Raw genomic sequence first — 24542 nt, 5'->3', positions numbered from 1 at the left:
AAAAAGTAGTGGCATTTTTTGTCTTTTGGTTCCCTAAATTAAAAAAAAATAAATAGGTAAAGATGATTTTAATGATCTAAAGAATGCTGTAAAAGCATTTTGTGGAATTAAATGTTCTTTAAGAAACTGTCAGTGTCAATACAGAACCTTTATTTATTTAAGAGTGGATGAGGCATTACTGCAATAACATTACCATCTTCCAGAAATGATCTGTGCGTTTCATCTCAGTTCACACATGTGATATGGAAAAGATCAACTCACCATGATCTGAAGAGAGCCAGAAGAGAAGTATATTGAGATATGATAGAGGTGCGTGGCAGAAAGCTCATGTTTCTGAGGGTGGGATTCCCAGAGTTTTACATCAAACTGAATGTGGCAATGGTGGTCTTTATCAACAAAGAGCTGCTGTTATCTCAATGTCTAAATCCACAGATTGATTATCTGACTTACGCCGCGGTCACAATAGAGTTTGAGTATGCGAAATTCTGTCGTACATTACTGTGAAAAAGGGCTGGGATTAAACAAGATGATTAGATATTTAAGAAAGCGAGTGATTGCTCAATAATTTACATTTCTGTCCAGAGAGGTCATGTTTTGAGTTTCGATTGGTTTCAAGCAGTCACGTGATGCGATTTCGCAGGTCAGAGATCACCAAGCTTGAACTTGTCGCACAAGCTTGCGTTTACAACCTGACACATTCGCGTCCTTATGAATGGACCGCAGCTTCAATTTGTGTCATGATAACTCTCGGATACATTTATTATGGTAATGAATATGTATATGGCAATGTTGATATGTTTGGTCTTGGTGGAATAGATCGGCTGTGCTGCTGCTGCTTTGATTATTATGACAGAGCCAGTACAGAGACTTTCTACTCCCAGAATATACTCAAACAAAATGTTGAGGTGAACCCAACCAATGTCCTGCACCATTTACTAACATAGAGTAGATTAGGTTACTTATCAGCCTGCGTGCACATAGAGTTTCATAACAGAACTTTGTATTAATTCACTAATTTTGTTCACTCTGACAATTTTAGAATAATTTTAAGTAAAACTAAATTCTCTGCAGTTTCTGCAATTGCAATCAGGTTTAAACATGATTCTTGATGACAATTCTGCCAGAAGAAGAAGAAAGAAAAATAATAATACTTAAAAGCCTCATGTGGTTTACTGCTAAACACCCACTAAGAAAAGCTCAGGTAATCTTAATAACTACCCATCACGACACACACTATTCACACTCTCACTCCCAAGAAGACATCCGGCTGCTTGCTTCTCGCACAGATTTCTGATCAATTTCTGTTTCTTTGCACATCACACACACAAGAGAAAGAAACCGATTCAGGCAGCATGCCTCACTCCGGACAAACTTCACACACCTTCCTTTCTCTGTTTCCAACCTGTTCTCTCTTTCCACGGCCAGCGCTCAGGGAGTCGCACATGAAAGAGCTGCCTATAAAAAAGAGCTAATCTCCCAGTTCTTAAAACACGCTGCGTTTATTTTTACAATCTGCAGCTGCACCTCCCCAGCGCCGCCAGTTACGTGTGCTTGCATGCATTCATGTGTGTGTGTGTGTGTGTGGGAGAGAGAGAGAGTGTGTAGAAAGTGTTCTTGAGTTGAAATTGAGAAGAAATGTAAGAACATATGACGGAGAAAAGAGAAAGAGACCTTTATTGTTCTCCAGAGGGGAATACAATTTTGACGTTCTCAGGCCTTCACAAGATCTAAGCAGCCTTTGCAGTTAAATCTTTGAATTTACTCTTGATACCTAACACCACTTAGGAAAAAATGCTTAATCTACAGTGAGGTGTTTGCTGGTGTTCACTTTTTTAAATGGTTGGTTTGACCAGCTGACAAATGTTTAAAACTTACCAACTAACCAGGTTAGTGTAGTTATGGTGGAGATAAAGTCTGGGTTGAGGAATCATGGACTCATATGTGTAGATGGAGTCTGGATTGAGGAATCATGGACTCATATGTGTAGATGGAGTCTGGATTGAGGACTCTTATGTGTAGATGGAGTCTGGATTGAGGAATCATGGACTCATATGTGGAGATGGAGTCTGGATTGAAGACTCATATGTGGAGATGGAGTCTGGATTGAGGAATCATGGACTCATATGTGTAGATGGAGTCTGGATTGAGGACTCTTATGTGTAGATGGAGTCTGGAATGAGGAATCATGGACTCATATGTGTAGATGGAGTCTGGATTGAGGAATCATGGACTCATATGTGTAGATGGAGTCTGGATTGAGGAATCATGGACTCATGTGGAGACAGAGTGTGATTTGAAGAATCATGGACTCATATGTGGAGATGGAGTCTGGATTGAGGACTCATATGTGTAGATGGAGTCTGGATTGAGGAATCATGGACTCATATGTGGAGATGGAGTCTGGATTGAGGACTCATATGTGGAGATGGAGTCTGGGTTGAGGAATCATGGACTCATATGTGGAGATGGAGTCTGGATTGAGGACTCTTATGTGTAGATGGAGTCTGGAATGAGGAATCATGGACTCATATGTGTAGATGGAGTCTGGATTGAGGAATCATGGACTCATATGTGTAGATGGAGTCTGGATTGAGGAATCATGGACTCATGTGGAGACAGAGTGTGATTTGAAGAATCATGGACTCATATGTGGAGATGGAGTCTGGATTGAGGACTCATATGTGTAGATGGAGTCTGGGTTGAGGAATCATGGACTCATATGTGGAGATGGAGTCTGGATTGAGGACTCATATGTGGAGATGGAGTCTGGGTTGAGGAATCATGGACTCATATGTGGAGATGGAGTCTGGATTGAGGACTCATATGTGTAGATGGAGTCTGGGTTGAGGAATCATGGACTCATATGTGGAGATGGAGTCTGGATTGAGGACTCATATGTGGAGATGGAGTCTGGGTTAAGGAATCATGGACTCATATGTGTAGATGGAGTCTGGATTGAGGAATCATGGACTCATATGTGTAGATGGAGTCTGGATTGAGGAATCATGGACTCATATGTGGAGATGGAGTCTGGATTGAGGACTCATATGTGGTGATGGAGTCTGGGTTGAGGAATCATGGACTCATATGTGTAGATGGAGTCTGGATTGAGGACTCATATGTGGAGATGGAGTCTGGCTTGAGGAATCATGGACTCACATGTGGAGATGGAGTCTGGGTTGAGGAATCATGGACTAATACATGTAGATGGAGTGTGGGTTCAGTAAGCATGTACTCATACGTGGAGGTGGTCTTGGTTGACGAATAATGAACTCCTCTGTGGAGACAGAGTGTGGTTTGAGGAATCATGGACTCATTTGTAGAGATGGAATCTGGGTTGAGGAGTCACAGACTTATGAGTGGAGATGGAGTCTGGGTTGAGGAATTATAGACTCATGTGAAGATAGAGACTGGGTTGATGAATCATGAAGTCCTATGTGGAGACGGAGTGTGGGTTGAGAAATCATAAACTGATATAAAGATAGAGTCTGGGTTGAGGAATCACGGAGTCATGTGGAGATGGAGTCTGGGTTTAGAAATCATGGTCACATATGTGGCGATGGAGTCTGGGTTCAGAAATCATGGTCTCATGTGTGGAGATGGAGTGTGGGTTGAGAAATGGTGGACTCGTGTGCTGAAATGAAGTTTGGGTGGATGAATCATAGACTACTATTTGGTGACGGAGTGTTTAGGAATCATGGACTCATATTGTAGAGATGGAGTCTGGGTTGAGGAATCATGGACTCCTATATGGAGATGGAGTCTGGGTTGAGGAATCATGGACTCACATGTGGAGATGGAGTCTGGGTTGAGGAATCAAGGAGTCATATATGGAGATGGAGTCTGGGTTCAGAAATCATGGTCTCATATGTGGAAATAGAGTGTGGGTTGAGAAATGGTGGACTCGTGGTGAAATGTAGTTTGGGTTGATGAATCATAGACTACTATTTGGTGACAGAGTGTGGGTTTAGTAATCATGGTTTCATATTGTAGAGATGGAGTCTGAGTTGAGGAATCATGCACTGAAATATAAAGATGGAGTCTGGTTTGAGGAATCATGCACTGAAATATAAAGATGGAGTCTGGTTTGAGGAATCATGGACTTATGTGTGGAGATGGAGTCTGGGTTGAGGAATCATGGACTCAGATGTGCACCTGGTGTCGGGTTGACCTCTGTCCCACATATGAGATTCCACCCTCAAATATGCCCTGACCCTTGAACTCTTCTGGTTTGACACTTGCTTTGCCGTTTTCTGGTTTTCAGACAAATTCAGACTCCTCATAGAAAACGTGCAATAATATTAAAGATCGTTAGTTGGAGATGAGAAATGTGTGAACTTCTCTAAAAGTCTAAATCCTTCTAGTGTAAATTTAGTTAATCAAAAATTAACCAGTGCTTGTGGCAAGCTCACACGTGCCTACTTGTGTCCCACTTTATATTAAGTGGCCGTCCTTACACTGAAATTATTACTTTGTTACAGTAACCTTATGTAAACACATGTTTTTTACATTGAACTTATGATTGATTAAATATGTAATAACATCTTTAATTAATTTCTGTAACTACACCCTTAAACCTACCCATAACACCAATACTGTCTCTAATCCTCCTTGTATTCCACCTCAAGAGCACCACAAGTATTCTGCAATACATTATAAACGCAGTAAGTACATTGTATTTATTTTTTGATGCTAGTACGTAGTAGTTAAGGCCACCTTATATAAAGTGGGAGCCATACTTATGCTACTTACTAATGCGACAACATTGAAAAGTCTTGCATTTGTGTTCACAGACTTGAGTGTTTCATATCTTTTCGTCCAGCAGACGAGAAGCTCCCCTAATTTTATTGATCCTGAAATTTGTTCTCCTATAATATTTTTCTCATTTTCTACCCCCGTTATCTCTTTCCTCTTAATCCTACCATGCTTTATTGCTCTGCCTAATGACACACGAGCATATAATGTAGAACGCATTATCATGTGTGCTGCACTAAACCTTGCAGAGTTCAGTTTGTGGGAAACCGTCAAGTGTGTGTGAGTGAAGAAACACAAACGGTTGAGTCGAGAACTGATGTGTGTGATTAATGTGTGTTGTCCAGTATGAAGCGTCCGGCCTCTTTTATCAGGAGTTCACCAGGGCAGGTCAAGTCTGTTGCACATGTCTAGGGTTCAGCAGAGCAGATAACACAACCATCACACATACTCTCACACTTCACACCTCATACATCAGCATTACCCACTATGCCCTGGGAACAGAAGCGTGTCATTATTAGAGTCACCTGTGGTCATACCTGTCGATGCACAGGTTTATGTTTATTAAACACAGGGAAAGTTTATTTATATACCATTTCATTAACAATGGTAATTTAAGGTGATCTACATAAACAAGAAGAATTAGGGAATCCAAGTGCAGACACACAGACTTGTTCTTATATCTTGGTGGGGACTCTCATAGGCATAATAATGTTTCTACACTCTCAAAATAAAAACACAGGAGCTGTCACTAGGGTGGTACCTTTTCAAAAAGTACACATTTGTAACCAAACTGTGCGTATTGGTACCTCAAAGGTGCGTTTTAGTTCCCAAATGGATCCCAAATTTACCTTTGAGGTACCATGATGGACATTTTAGGTACTAAAAAGCTTTATTTCTGACAGTGTACTATACAAACCATAGATTCTATCCCTCCTATGCCTAAATCCAACCCTCGCATCAAACAATCTGCATTTTTACATTATCAAAACTGTTTATTCTGTGTGATTTATAAGCATGTTTAACTATGGGGACCTTTATTTTGGTCACCACGGTGACTCAAGTCCTCATGAGTATGGATGCATTCAGATTTAAGTCCCCACTGGGATATAAAAACAAGTACACACAGAGTGATTCCCTTACTCGCCTTCATAGCATTTAACAGAGACATTAGACATCTTGCTGTCTATAATCATAAACTTCCCACCTTCTTGCTAAAAAACTCTTCTATTGGATAATAGAATGGTGGAAGTAACTCTACTGTTATCCCTTCATACTGTATGAGGCAAACCACTCCCTAACAATGATGATTTGATGGAAGCTGGAATGTGTGTACAGCAGTTTTATAACTGAATGGATTGTTCTGAGTGTGATGGCTAACATGATGAAAAATGATGAGAAGATGTGAGGAGTTAGACAGTTTACTTGAGAATCGACTCATCAGTTTTGATCAACAAGCCATATGCAATTCATTTTGTCCAAACTACAGACTATTGTACTTACTGCTTGCACACATGTGCCAAAAGCATTTGCAATTCACCTAAATCAATATAAAAATGGACTGATATGAATAACCCTAACCCCATTGTTTTGAAAAATTAAATATGTTTGACAATTCAGCCAAAGAAATTGAGAAAAACTAAATTAAAATTAATTAAAAAAAACAAAGACAGTGTGATCTGTCAAACCTCTGCAGTTAAATTAGTTGAAAAAAATATCCTCTGGTCTTACCTTGAAAATAAAGAAATGTGTGTTATAGATTGGTAGAAAGCATAGACTTACCTTAAAGTGGAGACTTAGCGAAAAGCCAAAGCGTGTGCGCTGCTGTACTTGATGCTATCTGCCAAAACAAGCAATAATCATTTCACTCAACTCACCTCTTCACTTTCTTGTTCAATGTACCGTATTTAGTAAATCGTCCACTGAGATTCTGAGATTGCTAAAAGGACCACACACTCACAGAAAGTACACTGAAGAATATCCCAGCAAACCGTTATGTAGCTTTAATACTGCAAGTATAACTTTTTGAAGGAAATTTATTATACTTGTTGCCTATTTCTTCTCACATTCCTCGTATGTGTTAACATACCTGGCAATAAAGCTCTTTCTGATTCTGATTCTGATATTCAAAGGGCTTTTAAGTTTTTCTCAGTTGCTTTGGTACATTTTTCAGTTCAGAATGAAATTCTTAAGATTGAAAACAACCTGGGATGGCACGGTGGCTCAGTGGTTAGCACTGTCGCTTCACAGCAAGAAGATCACTGCTTCTAGTCCCAACTGGGCCAGTTGGCATGTCTTTGTGGAGTTTGCATGTTCTCCTCGTGTTGCCATGGGTTTCCCTCACAGTCTAAAGACATGCGCCATACAGTAGGTGAATAGGGAGAACTAAATTGGCTGAAGTGTATGAGTGTGTGTGTGAATGTGAGAGTGTATGGATGTTTTCCAGCACTAGGTTGCAGCTAGAAGGGCGTCGACTGCATAAAACTTATGCTGGATTAGTTGGCGGCTCATTCTGCTGTTGCGACCCCACTCAGGGACTAAGTTCGAACAAGTTGCAAATGGTTTTGTACATCCATGCAAACGATTATGTACAGTTCTCTGATGTTTCCTACATTATTAATTGCTTATATCATGTTGTTCAAAATCTATTATAATGGTCTCTGCTAATACAGATATGAAGTCTGCAAGTTCTGTGTGAATAAACGAAACAGCTTTGTTTATTACACTCATACACAATAGCATTTGGCGTTCAATTGAAATGTCAAGGAAACATATTAGCCTGCTATTAGTCTCAAACTAGTAGTAGTACGCAAACATAACAAATGATCATTATCATGACCATAATAATACACACTTGTTTTGTTGTTTATTTTAAACAGGAGTAAATTGAATTTAGTATAAACCAAATTTCATATCATTCCTAAAAAATGTTTAATCTATAATTAAAACTGATGTTAAACTGAATATGTTGCATGACTTCCAATAATTGGAGACGTATTTTTTATTGATTAAATGTATTTTAAACATTTGAATAAGTCCAAGATGAGAAAAGCAAAGGAAAGAATGATGTCCAAGTAATAATGAGAATTGGGAACATAAATGTTTATCTTGTGTAATGAGTTATTAAAGAAGAAAATGTTTAATACTGTATAGACAAAGCTATTCAACCCTAGAGCTGACATTCCCATACCCAGGCTCATTTTGAATACGTTCCCCTATATACATTTTTGGAGAGCGCCAAATACGTCTCAGGAGCTACATTGTTTTTCAGTTTTTGTTTTCGTGAGGCCGCTGTGTACACTTTTTCAAATCCACTAGGGGCCTCTGTCGACTGAGTGACTGACCGACCGAAAAGCCCTGGTTTTTACCATGTTATTTCCTTGTTTGTTTTACTTTTTGGCTTTTGTTTATGTCTTACCTGCTTTCTGGAACCGTTCGTCGCTTAACTCAAACCCTGTCGACACGGTCAACACCACTCTGCGTCACAAATCCTGCGGGGTACGCTGCGAGCCACTGGACAAACTGGTAACAGCGGGAAAGCCATCCACACAAAGGTAAGTGGTCAGCTGGTAAGCGCAAAAAGGAACGGCATCATATCGCCCCATACCATTCGTTTTAAAGACGAAATGCAGCCGTACGTTCCTCCGGCAACATAATTTGTGATCTCCAGAAGTGTATATAGAGGTATGTTTTCAGAATGAGTCTAAGAATGTTGACTAAACCCCAACATACAATTTTAAAGACAGATTTGTAAATGCTGTATGGAAATATTTAAGGGGTGACCTAATCCAAAGCTTGCAAGCAACATATTCATAGAAAACAAAACAAAAGACGCTCAAATGCACGCTCAAAAAGAATGAGTGCGAGAAAAGTCAAACATACTTATGAGTTTTTGGTTGCAGTACATAACTAGAGTTTTGATCATATTTAGGCAGAGCGTCTAGTTCGTTTAATGACTAAAGTCTTAGTATGTACACATGAGACAGAACAGTGTACTAAATAAATATACAGACTTTTCTGACAATATAATATAAGTTTTTAATTTGAAGAATTTTCTCAGAAACATGTAAAACTGTAGATTTAAAGTATACTTTCTTATTTTTAGTTTTAAAGACATGTACCAATTTCAAACTTGAATATGCTTCTTTTCAGCAGGGCACGCACAGAAACACATGTTGGCTTGTGTTTTCTAAGCCTGTTGACTCTCCGCTGCACAGCTTCTCCACAGCTCCCCACTTTTCAAACACAATTAGGCCTGATCCATATAAACACACCACGGATGGCCTGATCCATCCGTCTACATGGTCCAATGTGCTTCTCATCTAGAACCTGCACGCTTTTCATCTCTATTCTCAAGGCCTCCAGAAACCTCACACAAACATATAAGGGACATTGAGTTTTGGTTAATGTTGGTGGGTGTTTGTTTGCAGAGCTCTGCGACTCTTAATCACACACTCGAGGGGTTTGCTTTAATAGTTGCATTTGGAAAATGAGCCATCATTAAATCCAATGACAGCCATTTAAGCAGCACTAGCTGTTAGCATGTGTGTACGGCGAGTGCTTGCACTTGTCCACACAAACAAGTGCTTGAACAAACAGGTTTCTCTTGTTGACTGAGTTCTCCCCTCCATTGCTTCTTGAACACCATTCAGAATTTGGATTGTAACCACCTGTTTCTGTGGCCCGTCTAACCTCCCTAACCCTATCCCCATGCCACACTTTTTGTAATTTTGGACAAAATTCATTTATATGTTGCGATAATTGTCCCTAATTGGTTCTTTGAAGGAGACTGAGGCATTCGGGACATCTGGCCGACACATGTCCTGCATCCATGCAGCAAGCCGTGCTTCCAAACGCTTATGAGAGGGCAACTTTGTACCCAGCGGGAAATTTGTTCTCCACCGGCCTTTGGGGGAAATCAGTGGCAAGCACAGTCGATCTCTTTGAGTTCTGATGGTGACACTTTGACCCTGGTTAGATGATAAACATTGCATGAAACCCTTCAGTTCTTCTGAGTGCTGCTGTTTGAGCCGAAATTAAGAGCAAGGGTTCTGGGATAACTCAACCTGCTGACCCTGATGGTGAAAGTAAGGCGCTAATACCCTCACTGGGGAGGGTGGAGATTCTCCACAGGGAATAGATGTTCTTCACTCCATTTCCCCCCCAAACACGTTTAGACCTGATCTTTTCTTAATGATGAGAATGAGCCAGTCCATCCTGTCCACATGATCCTGACCTGTAGCTCTGAGATAACCCAGCCTTTTGACACTGATGGAGAAGGTAAGGTGCTAATATTCTCACTAGGAATGGTAGAGTTTCTCCATGGGGAATATTTGTCCTTCGCTCCATTTTTTTCAAACACAGATCTGATCAATTATAAATTGATGTGCTTGTCCCAATCCATCCTGTCCACATGGTCTCTGTGTCTGTAGTGTTAGAATAACAATCTGCTAATCCTGATGGTAAGTGTAGGATGCTAATATTCTGAATGGTTGAGTTTCTCCACCTGGCATAGGTGTTCTTCAACCTATTTCTTGCAAACAGATTTAGACCTTATTCGTTCTTCAATAATGACCTTGGCCCAGTCCGTCATGTGCATGTGGTCAAAAGTTCTGGAAAAGAACTTGTTCATCTGTTGACCCTAATGGTCAAAGCAAAGTCCTGCTCACACTGTGCGATTTCAGCCATGACGTGGTCATCTGAGACAAATGTGGGAAATCCTAGACTGAAATCTGTGATCTTTGATCATTGGTTTGACATGTTCACCTACCTGCTTAATAGCACTTGTGATCAAGTTTTCCGTCCAATCTGAAGTTCTGCGAGTGTCAGAAGAATTCAGATGCCTTCCTACAGTGTTACTTCAGCTATGACGAGCGTCAAAATGAGAACCAATAGGAGAGCCGAATATGATCACACAATCAGCGTGCCAACTTCGAAACACTGCAGGGAAATGTCAAAACAGTTTTGTTTTTGGCTGTGAGCAAATGTTTGATTATGTATGCCATGAGGTATCATGTCAGAACATGGGGTAGTGAAAGTGTCACAGATGGATGATGTCAAACTCCGGGTGAGTTTTTTTATTGGTGCCCATGGTTGGTCCGTCTTGATTGTCGTTTAGTCTGACATTATGACTTGTGAAATCTTATAGTGTGAAATGGGGTTCACATGTGCACAGTCTGACAAGTTACAATTGTTAAGTCACAGTGTGAGTCTTGCTTAAGATGCTAATATCCTCACAGGGAATAGGTGTTCTTCACTTCATTTTATTTTCCCTAAACCCCATTAGACCTGATTCATTCTTCAATGATGAGCATGAGCCAATCCATTCAGTCCATGTGGACTGTCTGTAGAATAACTCAACCCATTGACCCTGATGGTCAAAGTAAGGTGCTAATATCCTCACTAGGAATTGTTGAGTTTCTCCACAGGGAATATTTGTCCTCCACTCCGTTCTTTTCAAACACAGTTAGACCTGATGCGTGCAAACACAACAAGCATGGCCCAATCCATCCTGTCCACATGGCCCTGATCTGTAGCTCTGGGATAACTCAACCTGTTGACCCTGATGGAGAAAATGAGTTTCTCTGCAATGGATGTCTGGACCTGCAGTGCAACCCTAAGGAATGTACAGGAGCTCTCTGGATTTCCCCATGTGATTATACAGTACATTCCTCATAAGAACCGCTACCGACATTCAAACAACCATTTTTATACGATCTGGCTCACGCACACCAATAAATAGCGAGAACTGCATCGCTATAAGGCACGAGAACAAGCACGGACACGCAAAACATTGTTAACGTGAGCCAGAATTATTCACGTTAGCATATAATTATGTGTGTTCACCACTAACCTACAGTATCTACATGCACATTTACAACTGCACACATGATCCAGGGGCCACTACGGGATCATTCAGCAAGTCTGAATGCTAAGAAAGTAAATATAGTGGTAGGAAAACACACACACATACACTAGCCTTCTTTCCTGCTCTCTGACAAACTCGCAGGCTAATAAAACACTCCGTCACAGGTTTATTTTCTCTGCTGCTGCTTGTGAATGATGTCTCACTCCTCTCTGAGTGGTTGTCAGTCAGTGGGTTATTTATCCTTCGCTGATTCCCGCTCTCCATCTGGGAATTCCGCTCTCGATTTCTTTCCTGAAACACCTGCAGAGATTTATCCTCCCCTTTTGTTTCTCCCTCGTCCTCTTTTCTTATTTCCTCCCGCTCGGTTATTTCAGACACGAGTAATAAATGCTGAGAGTAGATCAAGAATTGAATGGATTGACGGGTGAAAGGACAGGTGGATTGAAGGGTGGCTCTACAGATAGATGAAAGGAAAAACTGATGAATAATTGATTGACTGATGGGGAGATGGATGTTCGAATGGATTGCTTGATTGATGTATGGATAGTTGGATGGATGGGTTGAGGGTAAATGAATGTTAATAGATGTTGATGGACAAAATAATATGGATGGATGCACAGAAAGATTGATGCATGGTCAGCCAGATGGGTGTATGGATGAAAGCTGAATGTACTGATTTTGAGATAGATCTGTATTTTTTATATGAATGAGTAGATGAGTAAATGGATGAATATGAATGGATATTGTAGGACAGAATGATCGAAAGAAGAATGGAGTGAATAACTGGGAAAATGGATGCATGGACAAATGGAAGGTAAAATAGTATGGATGCGTGGTTGGTTAAATGGAAGAATGGATATCATGGTCAAAATGGATGGATAGATGGATGGATGGACATTTGGACAGAAAAGATACATGGTGGGTCAGATGAGTGATGGATGGATAGATAGATGGTTGGTTGCATGGATGAATGAATGCATTGATGGATGAAGGATACATTTGATGCATGGTCAGACAGATGTATGGATGAATGTTGAATGGATTGATGAATGTTGAATGAATAGATGAATGTTGAATGGATTGATGAATGTTGAATGTATGGATGAATGTTTAATGGATAGATGAATGTTGAATGTATGGATGAATGTTGAATGGATTAATGAATGTTGAATGTATGGATGAATGTTGAATGGATTGATGAATGTTGAATGTATGGATGAATGTTGAATGTATGGATGAATGTTGAATGAATAGATGAATGTTGAATGGATTGATGAATGTTGAATGTATGGATGAATGTTGAATGGATAGATGAATGTTGAATGGATTGATGAATGTTGAATGTATGGATGAATGTTGAATGGATTGATGAATGTTGAATGTATGGATGAATGTTGAATGGATAGATGAATGTTGAATGAATAGATGAATGTTGAATGGATTGATGAATGTTGAATGTATGGATGAATGTTGAATGTATGGATGAATGTTGAATGAATAGATAAATGTTGAATGGATTGATGAATGTTGAATAATAGATGAATGTTGAATGGATTGATGAATGTTGAATGTATGGATGAATGTTGAATGTATGGATGAATGTTGAATGAATAGATAAATGTTGAATGGATTGATGAATGTTGAATTAATAGATGAATGTTGAATGGATTGATGAATGTTGAATGTATGGATGAATGTTGAATGTATGGATGAATGTTGAATGAATAGATGAATGTTGAATGGATTGATGAATGTTGAATTAATAGATGAATGTTGAATGGATTGATGAATGTTGAATGTATGGATGAATGTTGAATGGATTGATGAATGTTGAATGTATGGATGAATGTTGAATGTATGGATGAATGTTGAATGTATGGATGAATGTTGAATGGATGGATGAATAGCGACTGGATGAATGTTGAATAGATTGATGGATGGATACGATACATGTTGGATGATAGATAGATGGTTAGATGGATTGTTATACATTGGATCAATGACTAAAATGGACGCAGAGTGGCTAATTAAGTAGAAATGTATACATTTAATTCACACCAACATTTTTAAGGGATATACGCCCCCAAATCCCACCCCTAAACCCAATCTTAATTGGGGGATGAGCAGATCATACAATACTGTATGAATTAGATCAAATTAGCATGAAATTTGCCACTGGAACAAAAGTATTGAGTTTTGCTGTGAGATTGTGTTAGGTTTGTCAAGGATGGATGGTCAGACAGATATTAATGGAACATGACTTTTAGTAGGCAATGATGGACAGAGACATGGACAATTGGATGGTGAAAAATCGGATGGATTGTCGGACAAATAAATGGTTGTCCAGATTGTTGGATATTCTATTGATGGATAGTTGGATTCTTGGTTGCTGAATGATTAGATGTTACTGGACAAACTCAAAGTGAACTGGGTGAATGGATGGATCAGCAACTGGATGTAAAGACAGAATGGATGGATGATGGTCAGTTGGATTGTTGGATGCTGGATGGATTGAACAGATGGACTTTGACTAGTTGACAGACGGATCGGAGGAAACATCTTTGGACTGATGGGAAGTCATATGGATGGATGTTGATTGGATGTATGAGTGAATAAACGTACTGTCAGATAACTGAATCTGCAGTGTTCAGATGTTACAGCAGGCACATTTACAACTTAGCTGTCAGAAAATACATTTTTAAGTTAAATTTGAAAGCATTTTAGATTTGGGAATCTAATAATTACCAAATCACCATAAGATGGATTTAGGGATAAATAAAAAGATGAGTTGACATCAAGATCATGAGTTCATCAAGATTCTTTGGATTCATCTTCAACGCCTCCTCCTTCGTCTTACCCCAGAAATGCTCAATAATGTTCATGTCTGGTGACTGAGCTGGCCAATGCTGGAGCACCTTGACCTTTTTTGCTTTCAGGAGCTTTGATGTGGAGGCTGAAGTATGAGAAGGAGCGCTATCCTAAAATTTGCCCTCTCCTGTGGTTTGTTATGTAATGGGCAGCACAACCCCAGGCTGTTGATGTTGCCAAGAACTTTCGCACGCCCCCATTCTGAATGTAGCCCCAAACCATGATTTTTTTCCTTCACCAAACTTGACTGATTGTTTGAATTACCAAATCACCATAAGATGGATTTAAGGATAAATGAAAAGATGAGTTGACAAACAAAATATGTGCTACAAACACTTGGTTTACAGGAATACTCCATAGGCGTAATGTATTTTATACTGTAAAAACTGCTTATTATATGGCCTTACCCCAACCTTAAACACAACCCATGACCCTGTGAAAACATGTGTCAATGATCCCATTAAGTATGATTTTTAAGCATTTTTAATTACAGGGACACAAGGTTAACCAGCTTAATAGAGTACAACTAACTCCTACCCATGTCATTATACAACTTTGAGTTCCTGTAAACCACACAAACCTGTAAACACACACACACTCCTCCATTTCTCACATGAGATCTTGAGGTAAGTCTCTTCTCAACATGTTTCTAATGAAACTCAATCCGCCCCACTCCGAGACTTTAGATCACACCTCAAACCTGACTCTGTGTGTGTGTGAGAGAGATCATATGCAAGTAAAACACTTTCTCATCCAAAACTCAACCCAAACAAACCCGTTCTCCGTCCACCTCTGACTCCAAACAGGTGGGTGAATGAAACCCAAGAGTTTTACACAAGATCTCTCAAGTTACCAGTTGTTTTTAAAAATGCTATGACATCAACATTCATTACAGTAAGAAAGGACAGGACTCTCAGAGTGAGGCATCATGGCTACGTGGGGCTACCGAAACAACTTGCTGCCCTTTGAAGATGAGAAGGTATTTAAAAAACCTGTTAAATGAACACTAATCCTGAGCAAATGTTCTCCCTGCTGATGACTTACTGAGGGCACACGAAAAGAAGCAAAAGAAGAAAGCCATCATTGCCTGCATATATGTTATGACTATTCAGCAGACTGGAGAGGAAGCTTTCTAACTTCATTTGAAACTAGCTCTTGTTACTGTTGAAAATAACATTCACAGCGAGGCTTTCTTGGAATCGAAACCTCTTCTCTCACTAATATAAATCACAAAAATGTTTCCTGTTTTCTCAAGAATGGAGATGTGGGGTACTGCATTAATGCTGTCCATGCCAACACAAATGCAATGTCAACGTAGCAGTAGCACAATGTAAAACCTACATGACGACAGTAATGTTAGCGATCGCTGGGGCGAAACTGCAACTGAAGCGTGTCAGCTTCCTGTTAACATCAGCGGTTTGTGTGGTTCGACATTTTAATAATGTTGGTTTGAGAAAGCCAACATACTGTTATGCTTTTAAAACAACCTTATATTCATCTGAGACAAAAATGACTGACAAACCACACTCCACAACCAACCTCAGGTCAGACCTCTAATGCATCTGTTCTTATAGAAACGCTTGACGAGGCTCTCAGGAATGGGTTTTTGAAAAAAGAGCAGCACAGCGCAAGGTTAACGTGATGCGATGTTATGAACGTCATGTAATAATGACGATAACTGACCCCATTGGAAAAACAATATGTTATAAGCGCTGGAAGTACATCATATATCTCAAGATATTCTGGAACAACCCTGCTGAAAAATCCAGCTTAAACCAGCCTAGGCTGGTTGGCTGGTTTTAGCTGGTTGACCAGCCTGGTTTTAGAGGGGTTTTGGCCATTTCCAGGATGGTTTCTAGCCATTTCCAAGCTTTTTCTTAACTGGTCAGGCTGGAAAATGATCAGCTAAATCCAGCTAAAACCAGCTTGACCTGCCTGGTTTAAGCTGGACATAGTTGGTTTTGGCTGGGCTCCACCCTGGCTAGGTGGTCAAGCTGGATTTAGCTGGTCATTTTCTAGCCTGACCAGCTAAGACCAGGCTGAAAATGGCTGGAAACCAGCCTGGAAATGGCCAAAACCCCTCTAAAACCAGGCTGGTCAACCAGCTAAAACCAGCCAACCAGCCTAGGCTGGTATAAGCTGTTTTTTTCAGTAGGGAATGAAGACCTCCTCTGCTATGATATGACGTTAAATAACAGTTGTCATGCCAACTTTCTACTATAAACAGAAGCTTGCAACGGTTGCCCCACCTCTGAACTGTTCTGATTGGTCCAGTGCTGTGGAACTGACAATGATGAGTGGAAGATCATCTATCTAAGATGAGTCTATCTATCTACTCTAAAAATGCTGGTCGATTTGAACACAAATTGGGTAAACAAGAATAAAATCAAGCAAGTTGGGTTAAAAAATATGCGCAAATGTAACCCAGTGGTTCAATTTGTCCATATTTTACCCAAATTTGCATTAAAGGATTAGGTCACCCAAGGATTAGTTCTTCAAACTAATTTTTTAGATATTTTAGATGAAATATGAGAGCTCCCTCATCCTCCATTGAGAGCAATGGTGCTGAGACAAAGTATAGAAATTGAACCAAAGACATTGTCAGAACAGTGACTCCAGGGCTTCAACCGTAATCTTACGAAGCTCTGTGTGCCCCAAAAAAACAACAACTTTGTTTACCAATGTCTTTTGTGCCTCGTCAGATAGAGCTGCATGAAAAAAGATTGCAATCTCGATTCGACCCCCTGGACATGATGACCAGCTAAAACCAGCTTGACCAGCCTAGGCAAAGCCAAAGCCAAAGCCAGCTATGTCTAGCTTAAACCAGGCTGGTCAGGCTGGTTTTAGCTGGATTTAGCTGGTCATTTTCCAGCCTGACCAGCTAAGACCAGGCTGGAAATAGCTGGAAACCAGCCTGGAAATGGCCAAAACCCCTCTAAAACCAGACTGGTCAACCAGCTAAAACCAGCCAACCAGCCTAGGCTGGTTTAAGCTAGATTTTTCAGCAGGGTGCTCAGCAGATTTCATCTAAAATATCTTCATTTGTGTCCTGAAGATGAATGAAGGTCTCAGTGTATTGAAACCACATGAGGAGCAGAAATTAGAAACTGAATTTTTCATTTTTAGGTGAACTTACCCTTTAACAAAACTAGGATTTTATAGTATATCCATCAAGCAAAGCCTAAACAGGCTCAATAAGAAATGGGCTTACGCTAAAAGACCCTATCAACGTGTTAAATCACAGCAATGTGTTAGGACATGCTACCAAATATATTATGACATGCTAGAAATGTAGTGCTGATTCATTATAACATTAGACAAAATGAAAACATGAGAAACCTTAAGAGGGAAAGCATAGCAAAAGTTAACACTATCCAGATTAAAATGTAAACTAGAACAAACACACAGCATGAATCAGGAACAAAGAAAACAGGGTGACAACCCAGCACACAAAGCACACAGGCAGAAGAAAGATAATAAGGTAGTAGAAGAAGTAACTGGTTGAGCAAGTGAACCAATAACCAAAAAGAATGGCGGGAAAAGATGCTTACAGGAGATCCCATCCCTGCTGAAAAATCCAGCTTAAACCAGCCTAGGCAGGTTGGCTGGTTTTAGCTGGTTGAGTAGGCTGGTTTTAGAGGGGTTTTGGCCACTTCCAGCCATTTCCAGCCTGGTCTTAGCTGGTCAAGCTGGAAAATGACCAGCAAAATCCTGCTAAAACCAGCTTGACCAGCCTGATTTAAGCTGGACATAGTTGGTTTTGGCTGGTCAAGCTGGTTTTAGCTGGTCATTTTCCTGTCTGACCAGCTAAGACCAGGCTGGAAATGGCTGGAAACCAGCCTGGAAATGGCCAAAACCCCTCTAAAACCAGGCTGGTTGACCAGCTAAAACCAGCCAACCAGCCTAGGCTGGTTTAAGCTGGATTTTTCAGTAGGGATGGCACACAAACAACCACACAAGACTCACAGGAACACACGAACAAACACCCAACCATGTGTTCACAAACCAAAATTGTACAACCGATGTAGCATTGTTTCAAAACACATTAGCCATAACATGTTAACTGCATGCTAAATTATGATACCAATATGTTGACATGCTATAAACATACTAGTAATCTGGTAAACCATGTTAACGCCGACCTAGCAACCATAGCAATATATCTAAAGAATCATAATAGCTTTAGACTTTTAAAACGTACAATTTAAACTGGAAAATAATTTGTTCAACGCTATATCACGCTAATTTATAGCTTTTTGATTTAGTGCTGCAACAAAATATGTCTCCTTCAAACAACTACAAACTCAGTCTTAAAATGTCCTCCTGATTTGATCTCAAACATTTCTTCAATTCCTTTCAAAAGCTTCATAATATACTGTAACTTCCTGCAGGTCAACATTTAATTCGGTTATTGCGAATCAGATGTTGTTATTTCGCCTGCTGGATTTGAGGAAACATCTGAGACTGATGTTAAATGTTCAAAGAAACATACGTGAGATTTGAATGAAGTCCCCTGAGCAAAGAAAGAGCAACTTCTGAGCTGTAATATTTCCTCTGGGTAAACGAGCAAACATTTCATTGAGCTGCAGATGGGTGAGTGTGTGTGTGTGTGTGTGTGTGTGTGTAGAGTGAGATCCTATCAGACTAAACGCCACATGGCTCAATGGAGCAGTTCAGAGAGCAGATGAGCGGGTGATGAAGGACAAGTTTGAAGAAGTTCCTGTGTTTGTAAAAGAGAGATATATATACAGGCGACCCACATACTGTACACAGATATACACAAAATCCCACCCCCATTCTCTCTTTCTTGTTATTTATTAGGAATGGTGTCACCTACATTTGATATAATGTAGTAGAGAGTATAAATACTTGTATTGTTATTAACGTTTTATTATTAGCGCTATTAGCATAAATTGAATGAGCCCTGTTGTTTTATTTAAGAGGTTGAGATGTGATCCCTGTGTTTTAGATGTATTTGTTTCTAAGTTTTTGTATGTTGTCCCTACTGAAAAAAAACTGCTTAAACCAGCCTAGGCTGGTTGGCTGGTTTTAGCTGGTCGACCAGCCTGGTTTTAGAGGGGTTTTGGCCATTTCCAGGCTGGTTTCCAGCCATATCCAGCCTGGTCTTAGCTGGCCAGGCTGGAAAATGACCAGCTAAAACCAGCTTGACCAGCCTAGCCAGGCTGGGAGCCCAGCCAAAACCAGCTTTGTCCAGCTTAAACCAGGCTGGTCAAGCTGGTTTTAGCTGGATTTAGCTGGTCATTTTCCTGCCCACCTCAAGTTGAAGCAAACTTGTGGTTCTGCAGCAGAACAGTGATCCAAAGCGCAGCAGCAAGTCCACTTCTGAATGGCCGAAGAACAACAAAATAAAGACTTTGGAGTGGCCTAGTCAAAGTCCTGACCTGAATCCAATTGAGATGCTGTGGCATGACCTTAAAAATACGGTTCTTGCTTGAAAACCCTCCAATGTGACTGAATTACAGCAATTCTGCAAAGATGACTGGGCCAAAATTCCTCCACGGCACTGTAACAGACTCATTACAAGTTATTAAAATCTCTTGATTCCAGTTGTTGCTGGTAATTGTAGCCCAACCAGTTATTAAATTTAGGGCAAGCACTTTTTCACACAGGCTTAATTTCAAAATTGCACAATGTGTTTACTTGTGTTTTCTTTGACTAAATTAGCTTTCTTTAATTAGCTTGATGATCCGAAAAAAAGTGTGACAAACACACACACACACACACACACACACACACACACACACACACACACACACACACACACACACACACACACATACAAAAGGAATGAGTAAGAGGCAAACACTTTTGGACCTCACTGTATATACTGTACAGTTAATAAAACCATTATTGTGCAGTAAGAAATATGCTAATATTTAATTCCTAGCAAAGCCTCTGTCTTCTATAAGCGCGCAGACTTATGTCAAGATCCAATCTGTGCAGTGACTAACCAGAAGAGTGATAAAAAGAAGATAAAACGATGAAAGAGAACAATAAAACTCCTTTTAGAAACAAAGATTCTTTCATGCAGTCTTAGTGATTCACGTGACGCTCCATCCAGCTGATTTCCCAGCATTCACAGTGGTTACAAACCACAGGCTGAACCTGAGATTTACACCCTCATTGTCATCTTCGTCCCAGTGGACAGAGAGTCTTTCAGCTCGACGTCCTGACGCAGCCCAGATCCCGTCTGCATTCACACTGATGTGGTCAGGTCTGATGCTGGAAGAGCTTTTATCAGGTTGAGCTGCATGTACAGCATGCGAGAGATGCGGTCTTCTATGAGTCACAATGCCGAGCCTGTAATGAGTTAATCTAACCAGGCCTGGTATGAGATGAAGAGATTTGATCCTTCATCAGTGAATATGAAGTTCAGAAGAACCAAATTTATTTAAAATAGAAATATATTAATCTCCCCCATAACTGTCGCCCCCTACTGTTTGAATATAGACATGAAATTGACATGTTCACTTTCAATCAGGGGTCACCAAACTTGTTCCTGGAGGGCCGGTGTCCTGCATATTTTAGCTCCAACCCTAATCAAACACACCTGAGCAAGCTAATCAAGGTCTTACTAGGTATATTTGAAACAATCAGGCAGGTGTGTTGAGGCAAGTTGGAGCTAAACCCTGCAGGGACACCGGCCCTCCAGGACCGAGATTGGTGACCCCTGCTTAAATGATTACCAATCTTCAATGCATATATTTAAGCGCGGTCTCATTTTAAAGTAGACAGATGTCAGATTGTAGCTGAAGTGAAAAAGTGAAATAAATCAAAAGTTACATGCCTTTACGTTAATGAAAATAATAAGACAAAATTGCCTAAAACTGGCAAAACAAAATCTAAGCTAAATATTCAGCCTGATCTCACGAGAAAACAAAAACGTCATGGTCGAAACGAAAACGTTTGGTCATGAATTGGAGTTTAGTCGTATGAAAACGTAGAACTTTTAACAGGAAGCATGGCACCAAACGACTTTCATTTAAGACTTATAGCAAAAGTGAAGTGATCTCTCTCTTTTAATGACCTTGAGAAGGTGATCCAGGCTTTTATTTTGGGAAGACTTGACTATTGCAACTCTCTATATGTGGGTATTAGTCAAAATGAATAGATTGCAAAAAAAAGGCGCACACAGCGGCCTCTCGCGGATTCGCGAAAACCAAAAACTGCTAAAATACGTACCTCCCGGGACGTATTTCGCGGTCTCCAGAAACGTCCTCGGGACTACATTTTCGGAATGAGCCTGGGTTGGTTATTTCATCTGATCCAGAAGCCTGAATCAGCGTCAGTCTGACTGCCATCTCAGAGAGAAAGACCTCATCTATACCCTGCCATACCACACTGAGGTGATCTCACGAGGAAGTGTAACTATTTTACTATTTGTCAGTTTAGTGGTTAATTCGTACGAGTTCAGTCATATGAAAATGTACCATTTGAAAAAGGAGGTGTGGCACCCAACCACACCCCTAAGCCCAACCGCCATTGGTGGATAAGCAAATCGCACTATATTGTACGAATGAGACCATACCATATCATGCAAATTAGTCACTACAGTTGGAACCACATATCTCTGTGAGCAAGTTTTCTCTGTAATGAGCATAAATAAAAGAAAGCTCACACACAAGCACTTGAATCACATCCTGAAGTTGGCTGCCACTCAGGATGTGACGCCTGATGCGCTGCTGAAAGCTAAAAGATGCCAGGTATCACGAGTCAAATTAACTATGCAACCTCAGTGCTGCATGAGACACCCTGATATCATTCTGCAGACCTTCCAAGTCACCCGGAAGTTGCTGCAAATATGTTGCGCACCCCTCTCTCTCCCCACTTGTCATCACGTAACGTCATCGCGCACCCCCCTGCCCCCCCTCTTCAAATACATAGCGCATGACCCCCCCCATGCACTCTATAAATATGTCGTGCACCATACCTGTTGTTTTTAAGGTACATATACCATGATTTTACCAGTCCGGCGCACTTGTAAACAGATTTTACTATATGTGGCCCCTGAGCTAAAATGAGTTTGACAACCCGCACTAACTCAAAAAAGTTATAAATTAGCGTGATATAGCGTTGAGCAAATTATTTTCCAAATTTGATGTTGATATCTCCAAAAATGAGCCTTCAGTGTGTTTGTTTGGCCGCAGTACCAAACATGACCACCAGATGACATCCAGTTTCCAATGATGACCATACAAGGGCGCCCCCTTTGTTTTGATGAATGTGAACCATATATCGTCATACTTTTGACATTATTTGTACAATAGACACACAATTCTAATGTAATATGGGACATTTTTGAGACATTTGATTTGAATTTAGCATCTAAAACATCTAAAAACGGGATTGCTGTAGCAAAGTAATGCATTACGCATCAGATAATGAGTAACCTTAATTAATAATTTAATAATAATAATTATTAATAGGGTGGTAATGTCCCCACAATTCACAAAAACAAACCCAAGTGAGTGTATTCTGGCAACGTGAACTGAAACGTTTGATCATCACATGCTCACATGAGAAGACAAGCACTGAGAGACGTTTCCGCTGGTTGAGAATCACCTGTCCTGTCCAGTGTTTGAGCAGATGCGGGTTATAAAGCGATCTGTTCTCAGTAGGCAAAGAGAGAACATCCTTGTGTGCGTATGTGTGAGTGTTTGGCTCTGCTTGAGGGGTGTAGCCTTGGGACGCAAACAGATCCAGCCACACACACAAGAGAAACTGAGAAATGTGTGTGCGCGCAAACTCTGATGGCCACATATGAGTTGTGGTTTCCTGTCTGACAGATATGTGTTGTGGGATATTAGTGCAGCACCAAGTACGCACTGACACCAAGGCCATTGAGTTTGTGGCCTGACTTTGTGTGTATCCACGTGCATGTGTGTGGTCCAGCAGGTTCAGTGTGACTAATTGAGGGGTCTCAGACAAGTACTCGGTCCCCTCCCCATGCAGAAACACACATGTATACATACACTAGAGGGTATTATCTCAGAATCCATGCGTCAAGGGAAAGATGGTTATGCACAGAAATAGCATGACTGATAGAAGTACTGTCTGTGAGAGAAAATTAACAATAATAACATTAAATTTTATTAGTATAGTGCTGCTCACGATAATTATTGTCTCAAAGCTTTACAAAAGATGCACATTATTGATCAAATTCACAAATTTGGCTTTGGCTTGACGCAGCGCCGTGGAGAAAGTGCCTTAAGAATGGTTTGGATGAAGGACACTAGCGCTCTGTGTTCTCCATCTCTCCATCCCAGATCTGAAGTGAGAGTCGATGATGTGGAAGTAATGAGGAGACCTGAGAGCAAGCTATCATGTCTGATCAAGTTTAATGTACAAACACAAACAGTCTTCCACTATACCTCATATAATTGAGTGCTGCGATGATAACCTAAAATAATGGCCACTTTATTAGGTACACCTTCCATTTCCAGCATATCCCAAATATTCTCTACTGCAGTGGTTCTCAACCCCATTCCTGGAGTCTCACACAACCATTTCAGGTCCTGGTGTCTCTGCTGATAAGATGAGTTGAGGTAGGTGTGTTCGACTGAGGAGACATGCAAAACATGCAGTGTTGGGGAGGATCCGTTAATATGTTCATGAACCCACTGCTCTACTGAAGTGGTTGCAATTCTTCAGTTTGTGAATCTCGCAGTCACACTGCACTTTTCGCCCCTTAGACTTCCATTCATACGCATGTGAATGTGACAGACCGGAAATGCGAGCTCATTCGACATGTTTTTGCAGTTCGCTGCATTGCAAAGTTCAAGTTTGGTGAACTCTGACCTGCAAAATCGCATCATGTGACTGCGTGAGACCAATCGAAGATCAAAACATTACCTAAGTGTACCGAAATTTACCAATCGCTTGCTTTTAATGTCTAATCAAAGCAGTTGTTAGATATTATATGGTTATTAGTTACTATAACTTTATTAGTCACTAACTAATACTAATTAACTATTAATACTAATAACTAATTAACTAGTAACTAATAGCTTAATAAGAAGAAGAAGAAGAAGAA

This window comes from Danio aesculapii, chromosome 23 (assembly GCF_903798145.1).
Source record: "Danio aesculapii chromosome 23, fDanAes4.1, whole genome shotgun sequence".
Taxonomy (NCBI): domain Eukaryota; kingdom Metazoa; phylum Chordata; class Actinopteri; order Cypriniformes; family Danionidae; genus Danio; species Danio aesculapii.
This window is presented reverse-complemented; position numbering follows the sequence as displayed.